Source organism: Spermophilus citellus, assembly GCF_964194105.1.
Source record: "Spermophilus citellus genome assembly, chromosome: 1".
Classification (NCBI taxonomy): domain Eukaryota; kingdom Metazoa; phylum Chordata; class Mammalia; order Rodentia; family Sciuridae; genus Spermophilus; species Spermophilus citellus.
The window spans coordinates 216,808,009-216,829,481 of record NC_138182.1 but is presented as its reverse complement, the minus strand read 5'-3'; positions in this window follow the sequence as shown (position 1 = coordinate 216,829,481).

The window sequence follows — 21,473 nt, the reverse complement described above, 5'->3', positions numbered from 1 at the left end:
AAGTCAGAACAAAGCACAGGAGTATATCACTAGAGATGGGTGAACTGAAGGAATAGATTTCCATTGATATGCTATGCTATTATTAATTGATGTCACAACTAGATAAAATTTGAGTTGAAGAAATACAAATATACCAACTTTTAGAAAATAGATCTTACTCAAGAAATGTCAGTAACTGATGTGGTCTCATCATATAATACATGCCCCCACACACACATGTGCCTGATGGATTGAAATAATATGTTTACAAAGTCCCTTTTTGACCTTTTCAAATGACAATTTCATTGAATTAGAGAAAAAGTGTTGATATCAATAAAAGAAAAAGAAAGCAGGTGACTTAAAGAGGATGTATTGGGTTTCTGATAGAAGATCTCAGATCTGAATTCAAACTACCTTTACCTGACAGAAAAGGAAAACATTACACCAGGGCATATGGATAGGTACTGTTTAAGCCAATTAGAAAAGTGGAGGACACAGTTCCCAAGTCTGGAAGTTTGCATGGCTCTTTGTGCCATCTGAGGCTGCAGTAATTCTCTAGAACTCACTGAAAGTTATTATCCTCAGAGCCATGGTCTATCACACAGAAAGCAAACTACTTAACATGAGCTGAGATGGAAGAGGCACATGGGATAGAGTTTGGAGAAATACCAAACACAGGGTTTCTATTGTTTTCTTTCCAAGTTAGGACACATTAGACTCCTAGAAGTGATGTGTGAAGATACTCATAGAGCATGACTTCTCAGGGAGACTCAGAGTCCAGAGTTTTTACTGGGGCTTCCTTACATAGGAATGATTGATTGCTTGGTTGCCTATGACTTTGATGTCAGTTACAAGGTCAGCTGATAACACATGAAACAAAGCTCACACACTACATCATAATGTCTTTCCAACATGATCAGCCCCTTACCTACTAATATCTCTGTGTGTGGCCAGGCTGCCTCTGCATGGTTACACTATGCAGCAAGACCCAATGTTTCAAACAAAGGAGGATACTCTTCTAAGGCATGACATTCCCAGGAACTAGAAACAAACTTCCAGAAGCTGAGGCAAAAACTAGAACTTCTTTTTTGGCAAAGCCAAATTCTTAACCACACAGATACTATAGTACAGTATTAAAAGAAAATGTGTAAAAATAAATTGTTCTTTCAAAAACAATGAAAATAAAAGTCAAATGACTTTGTTTCCATAAAATGAGATGAAATAGAACAACACTCAGAGAAAAATGAGGCAATCTGAGAGACAGCACAAAAATATAAAACTAAAATAGATTTTAAAGGATAGTTTTTAAAACAAAAAGGCTATAATAAGTATTTATATAATACAATTAACATTAAAATGGATGTTGCTAAAAATTATATAAATGAGAGATTTAGGAGAATTTCAAAATTCAGAAGAAAATAAGTAAAAATTATTAGAAAAAGACATTCTCAGGTATTGAAAATGAAAATTCAGAATACAGATAATTACTGTTTTTGAATAGATGAAAAGAGAAAGATGAAACAAACAATTTTCAAAGCAACTAAAAATAATAATAGGAAAAAATATTGGTTTATCATAAAAAGAACACATAGATAAAAAGTATTTCTGGAATTTTTTTTAGACTAAAAATAATCTATTACTTTTACAGAGTTCTAAAAAAAATCAAGCCTGGAAACATTCCTTTACAAGTTATCACCCATTAAAGAATATCAGAGGAAGCCATTCTTAATAAATGAGACCTAAAAATACCATCAATAGAGTCATTAAGAAAACTAAAATTCAAGATAACAGAAGATGTGGCATTGAGGCAGTGATCGATAAAACCAGGATTAAAATTGAATAATTTTTAAATATATGTGTCTCATACTAGACAAAGGAGCCAGAAATATATACTTAGAGAAAAGACAGCCTCTTCAATAAATGGTGCTAGGGAAATTGGAAATCTATATACAGCATAATGAAAATTAACCCCTATCTCTCACACTGCACAAAATTCAACTCAAAGTAGATCAAACACCTAAGCATTGGACTAGAGACCCTTCACCAACCAGAAGAAAGTTTAGGCCCAATTCTTCCCATGTTGACTTAGGAACCAACTTCTTCAACAAGACTCCTAAAGCATAAGAAGTAAAATAAAGAATTAATAAATGGGACGATATCAGACTAAAAAAGATTTTTCACAGCAAAGGTAACATGGAGAGAGCCTACAGAGTAGGAGAAAATCTTTGCCACCTACAATTCACAGCATTAATTGCCAAGATATATAAAGAACTCAAAAAACTTAACACCAAAAGAAAAAAATAATAACCCAATCAATAAATGGGCAAAGGAACTGAACAGGCACTTCACGGAAGAAATGCAATAGTCAATGAACATATGAAAAAATGTTCAACATTTCTAGCAGTTAGAGAAATGCAAATCAAAACTATATTGAGATTCCATCTCACTCAGTCAGAATGGCAATTATCCAAAAATATGAGTAACATTAAATTTTGGTGAAGATGTGAGGAAAAAGATACTCTCATACATTACTGGCAGGACTACAAATTGGTGCAACTACTCTGGAAAGCAGTATGGATTCCTCCGAAAACTTGAAATGGAACCAGCATTTGACCCAGTTATCTCACTCCCCCACATATACCCAAAGGATTTAAATCAGCATACTACAATAATGCAACCACATCATTGTTTATAATGGCCCAATTCACAATAGCACCAATCTAGGTGCCTTTCAACAGATGAATGGATAAAGAAAATATGGTATATATATGCAGTGGAATATTACTCGGCCATTAAAAAGGAATGGCTTTATGACTTTTGCCAGTAAGTGGATGAATCTGGAGACTATCATGCTAGATGAAATAAGCCAATTCCCCAAAACCAAAGGTCAAATGTTTTCTAGTATGCAGATGCTAAAACACAAGAAGAGACAGAAGGAAGAATAGAAATTCATTGAATCAGATAAAGGGAAAAGATGGGGTATGGAAATAGGAAAGACAGTAGAATGAATTGGACATAAATTTCCTATGTTCATATATGAATATATCACCAATGAAACTCCAGATCATGTACAACCACAAGAATGGGATCCTAATTAGAATAAGTTATACTCCATGTATGTCAAAATGCAGTTTATTGACATGTATATCTAAAAAGAACAAATTAAATTTAAAAAATAATTAGTTTTACTAAATGTAGTTGTAAATATAATCACAATTTTGTTAGTAATATTTAAAAGACAATAAAAGTTTAAGAGAATTTCCAAATTGAAAATGACCTATAATTAAACCATTTTTATTAAAGCCAGGAACAAGGGAATAAAAGAAAATATGTATTTATAATTTGGCTTTAAAAGCATTATTTTAATTATTAAAATGATGGTTCATCTTAGGCCAAGAATGCATGTATTTTCTCTTAATAGCCTTAACAAATCTTTAATAAATCATAGAATTATTATCCCCATCTGTCTTAGCTCTCTAGGGATATTGTAACAAAATTATCACAGACTGTATGGCTTAAAATAATGAAAATTAGTTTCCTCACACTTCTGGATGACATAAGTCCAAAATTGTGATGTTGGCATAGTTATATTCCCAGAAGATTCTATAGGAGGATCCAGTGCTTCTTACAGTTTGTGGTAGCTGCCAAAATCTCTGACTTCCCTGGCTTCTAGCCGCCTCACTTCAAGCTCTGCCTCTGTCTTCATACCGCCTTCTGTGTGCATCTGTGTTTTCTCATTTTCTGTCTCTGAGGACACTTCTCATTGCACTTAGGGCCTACTTGGGTACTCCAGGATGATCTCATCCAAGATCCTTAACTTAATTAAATCTGAAATGGCACTTCTTTCCAAATAATGCAATATCCACAGGTTCTAGGAATTAGGGACTTCTCTCTTGGGGTAGGGGTGGGGGGTTCAATTCAAAGCACTCCACAATTTTCCAGACAAGAAATTGCTTCATGAGTTTAAGTAACTATGCTAAAGTCAGAGCCATAAATAGCACAGAACTTGAACACACTAACATGTTATTTTCTATATCAGAATTCTAGATTTTAAGCACTTTTAAAGAAGTTGATCTTGTTACCCCCACCATATTCACACACAAAAATGTAACCAAACTAAAGTGTTTTTAGTTTTGTCTTTAGATGATTTACATTCTATAACAAATTCCATGTTTTATTACATACTAGTAAATATACTGATTTAAATTGTACCAGTTGTACTAATCCTATCTGTATAAATCGTACTCATCCAACTTGTAGCTCTCCAAGTAGCACTGTTATAGAACAATAGTAACCAAATTTTTTAAAAAATTACATAAAATTGACTCTCAAAGAATAAACTGAACCAAAAAACCTTGCAAGATATATGGAATTATTAATTCAAAAAAATCACTGAAACTTGAAAGATAAATAAATAGAGGAATAAAGCATACTCCTTAAAGGAGGACTCCTCAGAATAAATTAACTGAATTTTATTCAGTTAAATTTTCACAAGGACTTTTAATAAAATAGATAAAATAAGCTCATTGGTTAGTGTTGCAAAATATAGCCTAAACACAGTAAAAACAGAAGTAATAATTATGGAGATCATTTACTGTTCAAAAACAAAATAGCACAAAAATACAATAAAGTGACAGATAATGACACATGAACATTCAGGTTAGATTAATGGAATATAACAAAGGATTCCTAACACACACACACACACACACACACACACACACACACACGTATAGCATGTGTTATGATTTAGATATTAGATGTCCCCCAAAAGCTCATGTGTGAAATGATTGAGGTATGAGAGCCTTAACCCAATCTGAATGAATCCCCTAACAGTGATAATTGAAGGCACCTAGGGTATGGTTGGAGGACCTGGGTCATACTTCTGGATGACGTAATTCCAAAATTATGCCTTCTGGATATATATTTGCTAGCCTGAGCTTGGTCTCTTTCTGCTTTCTTATCAACATGTGAGCTGCTTCCCTTGGCCACACTCTTCCTCCAGGAGGTTCTGCCTCACCTACAGCCCTGAGGAATGGAGCCTGCTGTCTCTGGTCTGAGACCTCTGAAACTAAGAGCCCCCAAGTAAACTTTTCCTCCTCTAAAATTGTTCTTGTCAGGTAAACATCATGTAAAGAGAAAATAGTTCAATCAGTAGAGTCATAGGTACCCATATAAATAAAAGATAATGAAATAGCTGATTACTATTTCAGTGTGACACTTGTTAAAAATAGACTTTACATATCAAAAAGTAAAACCAAACAATTGAGAAAAACAGGTTTTAAAAACAAACACCAATAACAAAAATATGTCGTTATTACAAGCAATTCTCAAATTTGCAGATTTCTTTGCAGGTAGAAGAGGGGCCATGTGGCACTTCCAAAGCCACTGATCCTTAGTCTAAAATCTGCTGGTACTAATTCTATCATGCTTTGCCTAAATTCTCCCTGCATTGAAGGCAGACATGATGTCGGAAGCATCATTCATTACTTACCTAAATTTATGGAGTAAAAGCAAGAGGAAAAGATCAAGAAAACTATCATAAGAGCCCAGACATCTCAGTTGTAGAACCAATTTCTAATACCTATTTTAAGACTTATAATGTGAGGAAAAAATAAAATTGCATTTAACTAAAGCAGAATGAATTCCTAAATAATGTGTATATGTGTATGAATGCATGTGTGTGCATGAGTGTGAGGAAGGTGTTTTGAAAAATATGGTTGATAAAACACTGTTTCTAAATCTCTACATGAACAATAAACTATATTCTCTGCCTTTACAGAGTTAAGGATTAAAGACTGATTTTAGTCTAGTATTCTTAAAAATAACAATGAAGACATTTCTTTTCTTGCTTTTGACCAGTAATATATTCCCATTAATGTGTCATTGATATATTTAAAAATATTATTTTCTAAAGAAGCTTTTGGCAAAGTTTTTATACTAGGATAGAAGGTAAGTAATTTACGTTGAACAGATCATACAGTTCTAGGAAAGAAAAAAGTCATAAGTAATACTGAATGAGTGCTTGTCTAGCAGGTGCAAGGTACTGGATTCACTCCTTCCACTGTTTAAAACAACCACCAAAGAGCAAACAATAATAGCTCCCAGAAAACGTTATTTACCAAAGTGAGTGGCAGTCCAGTTTGGCCCCGAGCCCACAGTCTTCAGTCTCTGACCTGGAGAAAAAAAAAAAAACTGTTACTCTCTAACTTTTCCTGTTACACTTCTACCTCATTAACATCCACAGCACATTCTGCATCACTCTCACCTCTTCCCTGTGCCCTATATTAATGCCTACCCTTTAGTCAATCAGTCAAAAGTTTTAAATACAGCACTAGACCACCATTTAACTATGAGATTCTGGGTTGCATTTAATTTATAAAAGTACAATTTATGTTGTTGGGCATGCTCAAAGAGTTTTCTACAAGTTCTTTTTTTTTTTTTTTGAGTGTCAAACATTTAGCCTTTCAAATAACAATGTAGAGTATTATGAGCAGAAACCTTGTCTTATTTGTTTACATTGTGGTGTACTTAATTTTTAAAATATTTTTAGTTGTAGATGAACATAATATATTTATTTTGTTTATTTAGGGTTTGGGGGGAATTTTTCTTTTTTTATGTGGTGCTCAGGATCTGAATAAAACACTAAACATCTTACTATATGTTTGGATCTATCAGAAAAAAAAACAAAGCCTTAAGGCAAAGGTCAGATATAAATATTAATTTCCTTTGCTGAATTACATTTTCTCTGTTATACATGAGAATTGGGTCTTCTGAAAGGTATGCTTAGTCATGGGGTACATAACTCTCCTCAGAAACCAAATAAATCTTATCTATACCACTTACATCCTTCAGTGCTCTGGGAACCAATATCTTTAAGTTCTGACCCTCAGGTCCTCATGTATTCTACACTCTCTCTGGAATTTTCCCTTCCCATCTCATTTTCTCAATAACATGCTGAAGAGACTTTTGATTTCATTTGGCATTACCTCAATGAAACTGTGCACAGAACTTTTTCAAAAGAGATTTTACAAACACACACACACACACACACACACACACACACACTCACAAACACAGAAAAAAAAGTAGATGAAAAGTAATTTTAATCACCAGAAATGTTGTGTTCAAAAGATGTTTATAAAATATTAACAGAAAATACAGCTTCTTTAAAATGCAAACACAGTCAGATGTTGAATATAAATTACATTCCCTAAACAGTTAAAATCACAAAAGCATGAAGTCTACTATATCCTAACATAATGGTAAGAATAAAGTGTAAACACATGTGAGGCTGCATCCAAACTTTCTTATGAAATGCAACAGACAAACAAAAGGTAAGGCAGGGTTAGCACATGAACACCCACCCCTGATGGGAAGCCCATCAGGACATGGATTACAGTCATCTTGTTTCTTTAAGGTTTCCTTTTAAAAACTGAAAAATAAACATAAAAGACACAAAGTGTAATAAATCGACTTGTTTCTTCCACAGGCAAATGAATATAAAATAATAAAGGATGAAGAAAAATGATTAATTTCAGTAAGGGTGGAAGTCAAAAAGGCATATTCTAGAGCAAATCAGGAAAGCAGATGAGTATTGATATAGGAAAGGTGCTCAAAAAACTTCTGATGATATTAAAATTAAATTCTTCATTGACTCAAGCTAAAAGAACTTTATATTTGACAATAAATATCACTGATACAAAGTGCATTAGGTAAAATGTTTTGGCATGGGTTTTGATATGCACAAATTTCACTCTTTAGACTGTTTCCATTAGTTCTCAGGCTGGTCACTAATACCTCATAGTTCCCATCTGGAAAGAGGATAATGCTCATTATTGTTTTAATAAATTACCAATGTCATGCTCTCAAGTGCTACATATAAAGCCTAGGATATTATGCATAATATATATATTATATATATAGTTATAGGTGAAAACAACATCTTTATTTCATTTATTTTTTTATTTACTTATTCATTTTTTATGTGGTGCTGAGGATTGAACCCAGTGCCTCATACATGATAGGCAAGTGCTTTACCATTGAGCTACAACGCCAGCCCCAAGCCTAGGATATTTAAATATCCCAAGAAATTTTGTATAATGTTAAAGAGAGCTTAGCCAAGTTGAAGAGACCAAAAAAGTAAATATAAACATCACTTTCCTGCAAGTTAAAATTTGAAAGAGCCAATGAAAATAATGTCTATGAACAGTGATGAGACTAGATATGAGAAAGGAAATAAAGACAAACACAATCACACCTGGGATTTTTTTTTTTCATTATAGCAAAATTACTTTAACTATTGCCCAGGGGCACAAATCTGGATCTCAGAAAGATATCGAACTCTTTTTCTTTAAGTTTATATATTTTTTTATAGTAGATCTAAAAATCAGAGCTACTTCTGGTAGAACCAACCTAAATGATACCAGCATTTTCCAAAAACTATACAGGCTAGATAAAGACACATTCTCCATTGGAGAATAGTAGTAACTCTGATGATAATATGTTATTGATAATTACATATTCTATCATATTTACCTTGCCCTCCTAAATATTAGTTTTCTATGGCTACTCTGGAGAAATTAGAGCTTAATGATCTTACTCAAAAAAAGATTTTCAACTTCAAAGGAACAGTTTAAAGAAAGGCAAAGAAGGCAGAACGCATCATCCCTGAGAAGTAAAAAGTCAGTCAGAAAAGTTTTGACAGAAGCAAGTCAAACCCAACTATACTTCAATAAATACTATAGAAAATTCTGTGATCTGGCCAACTCTCCTGGGATCCCTTTTATCCTATTTGTTAGCCCATATTGCAACTTCTGTGTACCCTGTGCATCCTGAACCTGTGTCTCTCTTCAAAGGACTGCCCTGGAGCTTCTGGGCCACTTAGCCTCTCATTCACAGAGAACTAGAGGTGCCTGGGAGTGAGTTTATGTTGCACTCCCAGGGTGGCCTCTGTGAATGGTCAACTAGTACAGTGAATTGAAAGCCTAAGACTTTAGCTGAAAATCAAGACAAAGGCAGAAGTGTCACTCCAAGGTTTCCCCAGGAATCAGATTGATGCTGGGAGTTTATGTGACATTACACCCTTTTTTGACTTCTTCAGTTCACTTTCTTGTTCCTTTTCCTTTTTTGTTTTGTTTGTTTTCTGTGGTGGGGATCAAACCTAGGGTTTTGTGCATGCCAGGCAAATGCTCTCCCTTTTAGCTATAGTGCCTTTCAACTTCCTTTTCTTGCTCTCTCTTCCCATTTAAAGACTTCACCAACAACATTTCCTTAATAAGTCACTTACATCAAGCCGTTGTCTCAGTTTCTTCTTTGTAGAATCAGACTCCAAGGGGGAGATTTTGAAAATTTGAGTTGATTTTCAGTAAATTCAACATATTTCCTCATATTTATGTTTCACAGTTACCTGCCTTTCTATCTTGATCTGTTTCTCAACGGTACATATTTATTTTTTTAAAACCAGACAGGAATTGGAGATGTTGGAAATGATTGTGCTATATTCTATACTCAATTGGACCTGAAAATAGAGCAAGGGAATGTAGGAAACCCGGATATCAGAGAAGATGATGTAGGGACTTAATCAGAGAAAAAAGTAAAAACCCCATTCAACTAAAGGTGTATGGTCTGGAGAAAGAAAAACTTAAATTAGTGCATGTGAACTTATCACAGGGCTGCACAGGGTGTGGCCAAAGACAGCACTGTTTGGAGTTCTACCATGATCCTCGTGAAAGATGAATCAAGAACAGGAGGTCTACAATGCGGTAGAAATCAGTCATTAGGCAACTTGATGATAGCTCATTGGAATAAAAATATGCAGAGCTAGAAAGGATCTAAAATTGTAATAGGTACATGTACTTCATTGAAATGTCCCAATATGCTAGAATTAGAAGAATTCATCCTTCCTGATTTCCACCATAACACTTTATACCACATTTGAAACCCCTTAATAGAACATTCATGCATTTTTGTAATTTGATTTTATTAACATTTTGGAGGCCAGTGAGCATTAAAGTTTGTGTAGGGTAGGGTACAAAGGTCAGTACATGAAAAATGACTGGTTTTTTTTAGAACTTGAATCTTCTCATTTTTCTAAGAAAATCCCTAATGAGATTTATTCACTATAGGGATCTTATTTTTTACAGACTCATAAAAATTAGCTTGAGGCAAATAAAGATGAAAAACTATCCATAAGAGAGCAAGATCAACTGTTTTCAAAATTTTGTTTGTTCTTTTTAGATACAATATTGCATATCTTGACATCTTTATACAAATATGGTATATATCTTATTCTAATTAGGATCCCAGTCTTATGATTGTACACAATGTGGACATTCATTGTGGTGTATTCATATATGTGCATAGGAAATTTGTATCAGATTAATTCCAGAGTAACTTCCTATTCACATTCACCTCTCCCTTCCCTTCATTCCCCTGATTTAATCCACTGAACTTATATTTTACCCTCCCCACTCTTATTGACTGTTGGTATCTGCATATTAGAGAGAACATTCAGCCTTTGGTTTGGGAGGATTGGCTTATTTCACTTAGCATGATAGTCTCCAGATCTATACAATTATTGGCAAATGTCTTAAAGTCATTCCCTTTTTTATGGCTGAGTAACATTCCATTGTGGCGATATAATATATATATTATCACATTTTCTTTATCCATTCATCTATTGAACAGGACTTAGATAAGTTACATAGCTTAGCTATTTTAAAGTGCATTACTATAAACATTGATATGGCTTCATCAATGTAGGATGCTGATTTAAACTGTTTGGATACATACTGAGGAATGGTTTAACTAGGTCAAATGGTTCCAAGGTTTCTGAGGAATCTCCATGCTACTTTCCAGAGTGGTTGCACCAATTTTCAGATTCATCAGCAATGTATGAGTGTACCTTTCCCCCACATCCTCACCAACATTTATAGTTACTTGTATTCTTGGTTACTTCTATTCTATGGTTACTTCTATTCTCACTGGAATGAGATGAAATCTCAGTGTAGTTTTAATTTGCATCTTCTTTTCATGACACTTTTTAGAAGAATCCCAATTCTGAATACTATAGTGAATATAATAGTGTAGGTATAGCTCCATTTAAACAGATACTATATCAGAGGCTAGAATCTTTCAATTGCCCCTGCAGTTCTTCTAAATCATCATTTCTGTTCTATAAACTCTTGACAATCAACAAATTGCCATTGGCCAGTTGAACTTCACACAGTGTGTATTCTATATTACTATGCCAAAGAATTCATTTAGGTTCTCAAATATATTTTAATTGGTTACAATAGTTAACTGGATGCATGCTACATACACATTAAATTATATTTTGTAAGAAAAAATACACATTCCAAATATATTTCACTATTTTAAATGAGTCTCAGAGATTTTCGTATCTGATCATAACCAAACAGTTCATGTAAAAATAATCTGGTTCTTTGTGTAGGTTACAAAATAGAAAACAGATATCTCTAGAATGTGAGAAATTATATTCCTATTAATTCATGAATACTAATAAAGAGAAATGCATCCTCTCACAGAACACCTCATCAATGAATAAAATAATTTTCCTCCTCAATTAAAAAATACTTTATTGGGACTGGGGTTGTGGCTCAGTGGTAGAGCACTCGCCTAGCACATGCAAGGCCCTGGGTTTGATCCTCAGGACCACATAAAAATAAATCAATAAAATAAAGGTATTGTGTCCAACTATAACTAAAAAAAATTTAAAAAATACTTTATATATTTAAAAATTAAAGAATAGTACAAGCCTAATGAAAAAATATATAAAATATATAAAGACATACAGATTAATAGATGAAAGACCTTCCCACCTGTTTAAAAAAAAAAAAAAAAGCACTGTAACATTTGAATAAGTGTGCTTTGGAGTATTTTTAAAAGTCTATAAGTGTATTGTCTCAATTTTCATGTAATTTGTATTATAAAACATTAACAATATATTATTATAATCATCAGTCCACAATTATTATACATATGGGTTGAATGCTTTAAAATCGTATAATATTTTGTCACAGAACAATAATTGTATACTACTCTATCTATGACCTTCAAAATTATTTCCAATATTTTTATATAAATATATGTGCAATAATCATATTTAAGTGTGAAATGCTATGTGTAATATGAAAAACATATTCACAAAGTTGCCATACCTTGTTTAATATACATTTTATATATGTATGCATATTTTATATAACATAAATAATAATAAATACTTGTTCATTACCCTATGTCTGGGAAATTACGTCTTGCCTTTATTAAAATGTCTTCTAGGTGCATTCTGGGAAAAAAAGCTTAATTTGATGTGATCAATAAAAATTCATGTGATTACAGAGCCATATTATCCTTTATAGCTATGGAAAGAAAAATATTGCTTTTCACAAATATATATCACTACAATTAAACAACGCACAGGCATTAATTATTTCTAAAGAGGCTTGTTCAAGGAGAGTAACAGCAGATTTTCTGCAAGATTATAAACCAAGGACAGGGTAGGGACGAAGAGCTTGAGAAGAAGATTAACATTAAACAGGGATGAGAGGTGGGAGGGAAAGGGAGTGAGAAGGGAAATCGCATGGAAATGGAAGGTGTTCCTCAGGGTTATACAAAATTACATATAAGAGGAAAGGAGGGGTAAGAGAAGAATAATACAAGTGGAAGAAATGATTTACAGTAGAGGGGGTAGAGAGAGAAAAGGGGAGGGAAGAGGAGGGGAGGGGAAGGGGGATAGTAGAGAATAGGATAGACAGCAGAATACATCAGACACTAGAATGGCAATATGTAAATCAATGGAAGTGTAACTGATGTGATACAGTAATCTGTATACGGGGTAAAAATGGGAGTTCATAACCCACTTGAATCAAACTGTGAAATATGATATATTAAGAACTATGTAATGTTTTGAACGACCAACAATAAAAAAACCAAAAAAAAGATTATAATCTTCTAAATATGTTTATTTCACTAAGTACCATGATTCACATATCTCTTGGGTAGTGCACTTACTTATAATGAAGAATAAATCAGGTTAAAATTACTGTAAATCAAGTTTCTGCAGATGGATTTCTTTAGCTTTAGAAATGCTAATATGAGCACCTGCTTCTTTTTATCAAGATGGTTTGAGTTAATCTACAGATGTTATTTTTACACAGCAAACAATTTGAGAATTGATTGTGACCCGGTGACTGTCATGACATCTGTTTGTAGAGAAATACACCAAGGAATATTTTGTTTTGAAGGAACAGCCATAGATAGCTTGCATTAAAAAGTATTAATGTGAGAATAATAAATCCTACTTAATGCTGAATTGAAATACATAAGAGGAGACTATGAAAAACATTTTTAAAAGTCTCACAGAATTAGGAAAAGGGACTAATGTTAAAAATAATTTAAAATAATAGGAAGATAAACATTGGAGATAAATATTTTTAATTATATTTTGAGTTTCTTTCAGAACATTCAACATAGGAATAAAATCTATCTAAATTTTCTTTAACTCGGTGATTTTTCTTAAAGAAAATCAAAATTTATAACAGGGATAGCATGTTAAAAAGTTTTACTTCATGGATATTTTCACATGTAACAGAAGATATAAACTAGAAATTTAGAGATTTTGTGCCTAATACCATAGATTGACATTAATAAATAAACCATTATTTCTTAATCTTTGCATGTTATTTTAAACAGACTTACTAAAAAAGGTCATCATTTGCCTTATGCATGAGCAATAGTCCATGACAAAATATAAGAATTACCAATATTCCAAAAAAATATATTCTAGAAATTTGACCAGGACTGCATTAAACTATAAGCCAATTTGGGAATAACCAACCTCTTTATAATTTGAGTCTACCAATACATAGCCAGGATATACCTCTTGAATCAACTGTTCTTAATTTATTCCAATCATGTTATTTTATATTAAAAGTCTTATCTCTTTAAGAATACTTGAAGGTGTTAGATATTTTAAATGATAATAAAAATAATAATTTCCTTAAATTTCATTCAATTTTTTTACATATAAAATATATTAAAAAATATTTTAAGAAATCAAATGTGCTAATGTAACTTATGAATCCTAGTATTTTGGCTCTGTTTAGATATTTCTATGCAAATAAGTCATCTAAAAATAACTATTTTTATTCCATCCTTATATCTAATATTTCATCTCTCCTTCTTATATTTGAAAGAACTTATTGTATAACATTAAACTTAAATGGTAACAAATATTCTTACCTCGATACAGACCTCATGAAATACCAATCAATATTTGACTCCTGAGTATAGTAGCTACAAGACTTTTGTGGATAGTCTCTATTAAGAAATTTTCCTATTACATCTAATTTAATTAGAATTTATTCACCACTGAGTATTAAATTATATTTACAGCTTTTTCTGTATCTAGTCAAATAAATGTATGGTTTTTCTCCTTCATTCTGTTCATATGGTAAGTTTAAAAAACTGATATTTAAATGCTAAGTTAAACATGAAAAGCTGAAATGAAATTTATAAAGTATGAGATACTAGCCTTTTTTGTATTTCACAGGATTTGAATTGTGTAAAAATTGATTTTATTAATTTTTTGCCCCCATATTAATGAGAAAGATTTCATGTAAATGACCTTTTTTTTGTAACATGCTTCTCCAGTTCCATCATCTTTGTAAATATTAGATGTTACAAAGACATTTCAAATCCTCATTGCCATGAATATCATACATTCATTCACTTATTCACTGATTCCTTCATTCTAAAAATCTTGTAGACAGCCAACTGTATTTCAGACACTATAATAAGAGCTTCACAATAAATAATACACTTCATAATAAGACCATGTGGAAAGTATGTTCACTATCTCCAGCTTTTGAAAAAAGAAAAAAAGTTAAGTATAATTCTTTCAAGACTGCAAAGTAAACAGGTGATAGAGGCATTTCTTTTAATAGTAATTTTTATTTAAATTAAATAAACATAAATATTACATATATTGATGAAGTACCATGTGATGTTTCAATACATGTATACATAGTTTAATGCTTAAATCAGGTTAAAGTTTCCTCTATTCTCAAACATTTATAATTTTCTCGTGGTAAAAGCATTCAAAATTCTTTCTCGTAGCTTCTTGAAATGTACAATACATTGTCATCATTTTTAACCATCCTCCTGTGCAATAACACACCAAAACTTCTAACTGTAATATGGTACCCATTGATCAACCCTCCCCACCCCTGCCTCTTACCTTCCTCAGACTCTGGTTTCCCACAATTCTACTCTTCACTTCTATGAGATCAACTTTTTAATTTTTACCTTTGAGATCCTGTGGTACTCGTCCTTCTGTCCCTTGCTCACCTTGCTTAAAAATGATCACCAGTTCCATCCATGTTGTTATCAATGACAGGATTCCATTCCTTTTATGGCTGAATAGTATGCCATTGTGTGTATTTTCAACTTCTTTATTCATTCATCTGTTGAAGGATGTTTCCATTCTAAATCTATGTTGTTTCCATGTGTTGGCTGTTATGAATAGTGCTGCAATAAATGCAGGAGTGCAGATGACTTACCAACAAAATGGCTACATTTCCTGTGAGTATATACCAAGGAGTAGGATTGTTGGATCATACAGTTACTAAATTTTAAAATTTTTATGGAACCTTCACATTGTTTTTCATAAAAGCCCTAATAATTTACATTCCCACCAACAATGTATAAGGCTTTCTTTTCCTTCACATCCTCACCAGCACTATTCTCTTTTCTCTTTGTGATAATAGTCATTCTTACCTAGATGCTATTTTCATTTCTCTGAAGTTTAGAAATTATAAACATTTTTCATATTCCTGTTGTCCGTTTGTATGTCTTGAGAAAGACCTATTTACATCTATTGCCCACGTTTTATTTAGTTTTCTTTCTTCTATTGAGTTTTGGGACTTACCTATGTATACTGGATATCAATTCCTTGTCAGATTTATAGTTCATAAATATATTTTCCCATCATATAGATTGTCTCTTCACTCTGTTGATTGTTCCCTTTGCTATGCAGAAGCTTTTTAGTTTAATGTGAACTCATTTTATAATTTTTGCTTTTATTTTCTGTGGTGTGGGGGATGTTGTCCAAAACATCATTGTCCACAGAATCATTTCCCATGTATTTTCTTTTAATAGTTCCATGGTTTCAGGCCTATAATCCATTCAGAGATGATTTGGTAAGAGATAGGGAGTCTAGTTTCATCCTTCTTGTATATATCCAACTTTCACAGCACCATTTATAAAAGGGACTGTCCATTCTCCAATATGTGATCTGATCACCTTCAATGAAAATCAGTTGGCTGCAGGTGGATGGTGTTACTTTTAGGCTATCTATTCTATTTCATTGGCCCATGTCTATTTTTAAGCTAATACTGTATTGTTTCTATTACTAGGTTTGCAATATTTTGATCAAGATAGCTTTGGCTGCCTGAGATTATTTTGTGATTCCACACAAATTTTAGGATAGCTTTTTTCCTAATTCTATAAAAAATATCATTGGTATTTTGATAGGGATTGCATTAAATCTATAGATTGCTTTGAGTAATGTAGACATTTTAACAATATTGATACTTCAAATCCAAGAACAAGGGATGTTTTTAAGTTTCTTGTGTTCTCTTCAATTTTATTCATCAAAATTTATATTTTCCATTGTAGAGAATTTTAACCACTTTGGTTAAATTTATTTTTATTTGTATTTTAAGTGAAATTGCTTTCTTGATTTCAGTTTACAATACTCAGCTATTGGCCTTAAGCAATTCAACTGATTTTTATATTTTGATTTTTTTTATCCCATGTATGCTGAAATATTGAGGGAAAATGGGCATCCTTGTCTTGTTCCAGGTCTTAGAAATTTTTCAGCTTTTCCCTATTCTGTACATCATCTGTTGACTTAGTGTGTGCTGTTGGATTTTTTTTTGCTAGTGTTTTCTTGAGAAATTTTTGCATTTATGTTCACCAAGGATATTGGCCTGTAGTTTTCTTTCTTTTTGTTGTGTCTTAGTCTTTTTTTTTTTTTTTTTTTTGGTGTGAAAATGATGATGGTCTCTAAGAATGTATTTGGAGAATTCCCCCACTTCATTCATTAAGATTCATTTAAGAAGAAATGTGTTATTTGCACCTTTTCTCTTGCTGCCTTAAGGAACTTGCTTTTATCTTTTGACACTCAGAATTTTATTATAAGATATATTGAGTAGGTTAGATTAAATGGAATCTAACTTATGATCTTTACCCTTCCTGTATTTGAATATTTATATCTTTATCTAGGTTTGGGAAGTTATATATTATTACCCCTTTGAACAAGTGTTCTACTCCTTTGTATTCTTAAGTTACTCTTGAACCCAAATAACCCAAATATTGTCCACTTAATGTCGTTCAAAAGTTTCTGTAAATGTTCTTCATTCCTCTTGATATTTTTCTCTCTTTTTTTTTTCTGCCTATATGTTTTCAAACAGCCTGTCTTTAAGCTCACTAATTCTTTCTTCTCTGATCTACTCTACTAGAGATGTCTTCTACTCTGGTTTTAATTTTCCTTAGTGCATTTTCTAGTTCAAGGATTTCTATTCATTTGATTTGTTGTTATTTGTTTCCATCCCTCTGGTGTTTCTCTATTTGAGTATCAAATCATTTATCTATACTCTTGAAGCTTTTTAAATTTTCTTAAAACATCTATTTTAAATTCTTCATGAATTCACCCATCTGGTCAGTTTGTGGCACCTCCTTTTGACCATTAGGTGAGGTTAAGGTTTCCTGAAAGTTATTAATGTTTACTGGCATGTGAGAGCATAGGTATTTGTTCCATTCTTCATAATCTTTTTTTTACTCCTGTCTTCCCAGAAATCTTAAGCAAGCTATTCACTTTTTCTGACCCTGTAGTTACTTCTTCTAATTTAGTTACATGGCACCATAAATACAGATTTGCTACAAATCTATTGTTCATGTGTTATTGTTTCAGCCCTAGAAGATGAATTTAACCCAAGTTTATAACAAATATACTTTTAATATATTGTTTAGCATGAACTGGGGGAGTATATATAAAGGCCAACTGATGCCTGTGAGATACTTCCTAGGGCCAGGCTAGACAGATGCTTAATCCATAGTCAGTGAGCTATCCACAGATCCTAGAGGATTGTTGAGGGCCACAGCCGAGTCGGGATGACGCATGGCATTTTTGCCCAAAGTAGTGGTTGAGAGGTGATGCCAGTGAGCCATTAAGATGATGACTTTTGAGATCTTGCGGAGTTCCCGTTGAGTTCCTGCTGAGCTCTTGCGGGGATTCCTGAAGAGTTCGCATTGGTTGGGGAAGTGCCGGAGGAGGGATTTTCGGGTTGGTGGTTCCTGGAGGAGCTGCGTGGTGTTTGGTAGAGTTCCAGGGGATCACGTGTGGAGTGTGCTGGTGGAGTTCAGAAATAATGTTTGTTCCTGCTTCAGTGGCTCGTGATTTGTGCCCAGCCAGACTGTGGCAGAGGATTCTGTCTGGCTTTTGGCAAAATCGCAGTGAAAGGACAATATCTAGGCTACTGTTCTATGCCAACCTGTATCACACTCTTGATCCCATACCCAGTGAGTCCTGTGAAGCACTGGGAAGTGTCAAGGACCACACTGCTATGGGCTGCCTACTGCTGAGCTGCTGAGGAAACTCATGGCTCAAGACCACAGCAACCAGTGACAGATGATGTTGACTGAAATGGAAGAGAGATGGGCTGTAGGTACATATTTCTGACTGACACTGGAGCAGTTCCAGAGTCTTCACTTGAAGGCAGACCTGGAGTAGGAGACCATTAGGATATGCCTAGGGTCAGGTTTCATCAGCCTGGCATTGACTACAAATATGAAGTCCTGTGCACTACCCTGGCCTACCCCTAGTTAATGAAGTCTTAGTATATACTATGATACTCAAAGTGGGGTAGTGTTAGAGAAAACAGTTTCTTGGCCACCAAAAGTAACCCTAAACTAGATTAGACCAGTCTCACAACCACAGGACATGCACAGTCTCAGGGTGTTACAAGTCCCATGTTGCAGCTGGTAGTGATGCCAACAGAAACACAAGTCTGTCCCACCAGAGTGTGTGTCACTGCCTCATTCATGCTATGCAGGAATAGAACACTGGACTGGGAGTAGGGGCATTTGTTTTCTTCCTGATGCTGGGTCCCACTGTAGCAGGCCTGGTACTGAGCTCCAAGGCAAAATTCTGGTGCTAGTTTTCATGTCCTGCTCCCTAAAGGGTGGAGTCTTGCTCCTCTCTCTGCTGCCTGAGGTGAGGGGAGGGGTAGCAGAAGCTGTTCCACTGTTGCTTGAGTAAGGGCAGTTCCGGTTGCTCAGGTGATAGGTTCTCTGCTAGGACAGGGATTGTGGGCTCTGACTAGCACTAAGTTTTATACTGGTGGGCATGATAGTGGGTTCCCAGTCTAAAGCCTGAACTTAATTCCCTTTTTCTTTCCTCAAAGTAAAAGTCATCTCTCTTCACACCATTTGGATTTCCAGCAAGACTCGTATGGAAAAATCTCCTTCCTGCTTCTTTAAAACATCTTTTTTTTATTATTATTATACAAAAGCAAGCAGTGCACCTCTCACCTGGCTTCCTTAGCTTTTATGAAGGTAGTTTGCAGGTTAATAGCTATTCAAATGTGTGTCTGTGGTGACAGAGTCACCAGAGGATCTTACTCAGCTGCCCTTTTGCTCCATCTCCATGGAGCCAACTTTTGAAAGAACACTGTAATTAGCTTACCGCCTGAGACACACTAGATAGAATATAACATAATCGTACTTGACAGGAAGTGAAAGAAGGAGGGAGAAAGGAAGAATAAGACGTGGAAAATAAATGATTAATGATCAGTTGCTATTTTCCAGGTAAAAAGAGGCAAAATGCTATCAATTAAATTATAATTCAACACTTCAGAAATGACCCAAAATATATGCACATAAACAATGACTCATTTTCCCTTATTGCCACTTTTGTTTACTTGTTTTTATAGTTCTTTAAAATTTATGATCTATCAGCTGCTGTGGGTGTTAATGCTTTTGTTGTTCATATTTATTCAAATTGAAGAATATGCCATTTGAAACTAAATATTGTAGTGTAGAAAGTTCATCATTCAGATGCCTCCTGTTGCTTCCAATTTTATGTCTCTGTTGCTTTCATGTCCTTGCCTCATTTCACTGAACAGAGAACATTTTTATTTTATGGGTAAAGATTTGGCCTTGTGTAATAGTCTCCAGGATTTGCTTCATTTGAAGTGCTTTCCTTTCAAACATACACTACCCACCCACCCCCGCCCCACCACCAAAAATAAAAGAGCAGCGAAAAAGATTTATTGAATTCTAATGACAATTATAGGGAGCGCTATTGTACTGAATAGTATTTTTCAAAATCATATGTATGTTAAGACTGTATTTTTTTTTGTTTCTGGTAATTGTCAAAACCACAAGATTTTAGAATTAAGTGTTTTGCAGATGGGAAATTGTGTAAAGGTTTTTGTGTAAATTTTGACAAAATTTCAACAAGTTTAGTTGAGTGATCTAACTTGCTTTTTTTGTGATTTATGAATCAGGAAGCATTTTATCTAAAAAAGAGAGGTGTTTCTTTGGGCATAGTAAAATAGTTTGTATGAGATACCTTGATCAGGAACAAGGAATTCACAAGAAGCAGATTCATTATTATTAAGTTATTTCAGATTCCTTTCCTTTTAAAAGTTAGAAAGGAGACTTCCTTAACATGCCAACTAAAACTGGTCTGTTGGGAATTTAACTATCATCTCTCCTGATTTCTTAGAGGATCAGAAAACGAACTTAGTTTGGGTTTGGCGATATGAAACTCTGGCCTAAGTGACTCCACTGTGGTTTGATCTGTTGGGGCCTAATGCAGGAGCTCAGTGTAAAATAAGGGGCTCCCATAACTTTCATTTAACATTGATTTTTGCTCCATTATGTATATAGTTTAAAATTCAATACAATTCTAACATCTTAACAAAAAACAACAGGATAAAGTTCTGCCCAACATCCAACATCTTTTACAAAGAAACAGTGAATTTACCACCTGATTAATAGATGTTGCAAAGATGCTAAATGAAATTTCCAGGAATTTCCTTGTGAATTCATGGATGAAATACAATTTGGGGGACAAAATTTAAACCTGATATTTATTTTTATCCTTAAAAATTAGAGTCCAAAAAAAACCCATACTTGTAATTTAGTACACTTTCTTACCAAATCACATATAGTCAATCCCAGATTAACCAGGATTAGAATACTGGTCCTTGTTTATACTATCTGAAACCCTGAGCATTTTCATAATTATTAATTCATTTTGTTATTCAACACATGAAAAATGTAATTGATAAATAATTTTCATATAAATAATATCTGGGAAATATATTTTTCAAATATTGCATTACCTCATATTATACACATTAGATAATATATATAATACTGACAAATGCATGTAGAGAGAA